Raw genomic sequence first — 4,565 nt, forward strand, 5'->3', positions numbered from 1 at the left:
AGAACAATGTCAGAAGTTAAAAGTGAAGTTTATGTCTCCGGATGTGAATCGTGTATGAGTGTGGGTCTGATACGTAAGTAAGAAATGTGGGAGAAGAGCCAAAAACAAGCAAGAAGCAAAGTGTGTATTATTTAAAGAAGCACATTAAACTGATAACGTTGGCATTTTTAAAAAAGAAATTAATAACAGTTATTGTGCATTTGTCTGGTAGCAGTAAGTTCCTCGCCTTGCTTTAGTTTGTCTTACTGGATCTAACTGGAGGTAACTGGATGTAACTGGAGGTAACTGGATGTAATTTGGATGTAACTGGATGTAACTGGAGGTAACTGGACATAACTGGATGTAATTTGGATGTAACTGGATGTAACTGGATGTAACTGGATGTAACTGGAGGTAACTGGGGTAACTGGAGGTAACTGGAGGTAACTGAGGGTAACTGGATGTAACTGGATGTAACTGAGGTAACTGGAGGTAACTGGATGTAACTGAGGTAACTGGAGGTAACTGGGGGTAACTGGATGTAACTGAGGTAACTGGAGGTAACTGGATGTACCTGGATGTAATTTGGATGTAACTGGATGTAACTGGAGGTAACTGGATGTAACTGGAGGTAACTGGATGTAACTGAAGGTAACTGGGGGTAACTGGATGTAACTGGAGGTAACTGGATGTAACTGGATGTAACTGGATGTAACTGGAGGTAACTGGATGTAACTGAAGGTAACTGGGGGTAACTGGATGTAACTGGAGGTAACTGGATGTAACTGGATGTAACTGGAGGTAACTGGATGTAACTGGAGGTAACTGGATGTAACAGGGGTAACTGGATGTAACTGGATGTAACTGGAGGTAACTGGATGTAACAGGGGTAACTGGATGTAACTGGAGGTAACTGGATGTAACTGGATGTAACTGGAGGTAAGTGGATGTAACTGGAGGTAACTGGATGTAACTGAATGTAACTGGAGGTAACTGGATGTAACTGAAGGTAACTGGGGGTAACTGGATGTAACTGGAGGTAACTGGATGTAACTGGGGTAACTGGAGGTAACGGGAGTAGCTGGAGGTAACTGGAGGTAACTGGGGGTAACTGGAGGTAACTGGAGGTATCTGGGGTAACTGGAGGTAACTGGAGGTAACTGGATGTAACTGGGGTAACTGGAGGTAACTGGAGGTAACGGGAGTAGCTGGAGGTAACTGGAGGTAACTGGGGGTAACTGGAGGTAACTGGAGGTATCTGGGGTAACTGGAGGTAACTAGGGTAACTGGATGTAACTGGATGTAACTGGGGTAACTGGATGTAACTGGATGTAACTGGAGGTAACTGGAGGTAACTAGAGGTAACTGGGCTAACTGGGCTAACTGTGGTAACTGGATGTAACTGGAGGTAACTGGGGTAACTGGGGTAACTGGAGGTAACTGGATGTAACTGGAGATAACTGGAGGTAACTGGGGTAACTGGAGGTAACTGGGTAACTGGAGGTAACTGGAGGTAACTGGGGTAACTGGATGTAACTGGATGTAACTGGATGTAACTGGGGTAACTGGATGTAACTGGATGTAACTGGAGGTAACTGGGGGTAATTGGAGGTAACTGGATGTAACTGGGGGTAATTGGAGGTAACTGGATGTAACTGGATGTAACTGGATGTAACTGGGGTAACTGGATGTAACTGTGGTAACTGGATGTAACTGGAGGTAACTGGGGTAACTGGGGTAACTGGAGGTAACTGGATGTAACTGGAGATAACTGGAGGTAACTGGGGTAACTGGAGGTAACTGGGTAACTGGGGTAACTGGATGTAACTGGATGTAACTGGAGGTAACTGGGGGTAACTGGATGTAACTGGATGTAACTGGGGGTAACTGGATGTAACTGGAGGTAACTCGAGGTAACTGGGGTAACTGGATGTAACTGGAGGTAACTGGATGTAACTGGAGGTAACTGGATGTAACTGAAGGTAACTGGGGGTAACTGGATGTAACTGGATGTAACTGGAGGTAACTGGATGTAACTGGGGTAACTGGAGGTAACTGGAGGTAACTGGAGGTAACGGGAGTAGCTGGAGGTAACTGGAGGTAACTGGGGGTAACTGGGGGTAACTGGAGGTAATCCACACACTACAACGTTGTACAGTTATTCCCAAGTGCCACAGTTTAAGAAGATCAACCACAAATCCCGGGACCAAAGAAACTCCCAGTACTCGACCGATCCAATACGTCAGGAATAAATAAGTTGTGCTGCGACTTTGCTGATGAACGACGTGTGAAAATGTCATTTTGTCAGTAAACAGCTTTGATTTCTGCAAAACAAGAAGTTTCTGGAAGTTTATAAGACAAAATAAATGCAGCTTAAACCTCGAAGCTTAAAGACATCAGAGTTGGAAAACCTGCTAATCACCTGACTGGTAGAAGCGACTGACACTGGAGACTCCTTCCAATAATATTAAATAATAGTCTCTTCAGAGAAAACGTCACCATAGCAACGATTTGACATTTTTTTTACACAGAGCGTAGACTATACGTCCATGTGGACGTTTACACGATGGACGACGCATCGGAACGTTAACTGCTGAATATAATCCTGTGCTTTGTAGCTGCACTACTGCCAGAAACGCCACCTTTCATTTATCCCATACATTCCTTCTTCCGATACTCCGATGAAAGAACGGATCCGTGAAGAGAGAATTCGTTATTTGAGCTTCATTTCATTTCACTTGTTCCTCGTCGAACCGAATTATTCGATGACGTCACGATCTGTGAGGTGAGGAGGTGAACGAGAGGCGTGAGGTGTGTGTTCAGCTGTGTGTGATGTGCTCAGTAAAGGAGAAGGTTCAGGAGACTAGCAGTGGTTTTGCCTAGGAACTGAAACATCACACATTACATCATCCTTTCTTCATCCTTAGCGTTAATGTCTCTTAAGGATTCACATACACCCACCCACCCAGAAACACACACACACACACACACACACACACACACACACAAAATGACTTACAGTAATGGCTACTAGCAGGACCCAGCGGTATATAAATCCCATTTCCCATCAGCCCCTGGCCTGACCCTTGACCCAAAGAGTCGTATGGTTTTCAGGAAGGTGTGTGTGTGACCTGGTCGATAGTTACAAGGTCTCTGCTCCTCTACATCATATTATTCTCACATCTCTCTCTCCATTAGTAGGGAAGAGAGAGTAAATCTCTCTCACACACCTCTTCTGTCTTTCTCCTGCCTTATCTGTTTTCATCTGTCTTACACAGAGAGAGAGAGAGAGAGAGAGAGAGAGAAAGAGTGCAAGCATGGGAAATATTAAGAGCAGCATGGAATTACAATTGCCATGCGTGTCACGAGGCCTTCAGGTAGCGTTGCCATGGAGATCAACACGGGTAGGTGTACTAATATGCGAAGGTATCATATTTGACGCAGATGTTGGCTCTCGCAGGACAATGTGTGTGTGCGTGTGTGTGTGCGTGTGTGTGTGTGTGTGTGTGTGTGTGTGTGTACACGCATGTATAAATAGTCTTCAGTGCATGAAAATCCTCTCTGTTGGGGTTTTCTACACTGCATTTTTCACACCGATTCAACTGCTTTACCAAACAAAAAAAGAAGGAGACAGATCTTGAGAATTTTTAACGCTTTATCGCACAAATTCCAAGCATGAGAATCCCTAACGATCATCCCTTACTTAAACATAAAAGATCTTCTGTCAGGTTGTACTAAATAATTGACCCTCCTTGTTGCGTTAATATTAATCTTTTAGTTTTGGGACTGTCACTCAGATTGGAAATTGATTAACCCCTTAAAGAACTCGCTGATTATTCATTCCTATTAAATCATATTATTTAGCATCTGACTATGAATTATTCAGTAACTACAGTAGAAATGGTGCTTAGTTATGAGTGTGAGCGATGTAACTCTGTGGTCACACTATTAGCTCCTGGAGCTTAACAGGATTAAAAATATTCTCGAAAAGGTAAAGGTTTAAAGGCTTATGGACTGAATAAAGCTTAGACAGCTGTCTGGTTTCTTTAGGGGGGGGAAAAAAACCTCCTCATAAAGATTCTGGGCCATATTTTATTTTACATCAACATATTATTTGATAAGTAAGTACATTGTAAGTCTGGAATAAAACACTCAAGGTCATAATGTTATAAGAAAACAATCACCGATGCACCGTGGAGTTATTGTCATCGCCTCAAAGCTGATTATACAGAAGTTTTTTTTTGGTCTTTTATATCGAACAATTTGCCGTGATTACATTTTTTTTAAACGTATTAAATAATGACACGGTGTCCTTTTTATCCATTTATATTTACACTCAGTGCTGTGGAAGGAAACGTGATTATCAGTCGCATTATAACGGCTCGTTCCATCGCCAGCCGTTCTTTATCTCTCCCTCGAAATGAATAAGAATAAAAACAAACAAACAAACAAACAAACAAAAAACAGAAAGCAGAAAGCAGAAAGAACAACTAATTATGTTCGATGTGACACAGCTGAAGTTGAAAATGCAAGAAAATGTAAAAAACAAAACAAAAAAACAAATATACCAGATACGATTCAGGACT

Source organism: Tachysurus fulvidraco, chromosome 13 (assembly GCF_022655615.1).
Source record: "Tachysurus fulvidraco isolate hzauxx_2018 chromosome 13, HZAU_PFXX_2.0, whole genome shotgun sequence".
NCBI lineage: Eukaryota > Metazoa > Chordata > Actinopteri > Siluriformes > Bagridae > Tachysurus > Tachysurus fulvidraco.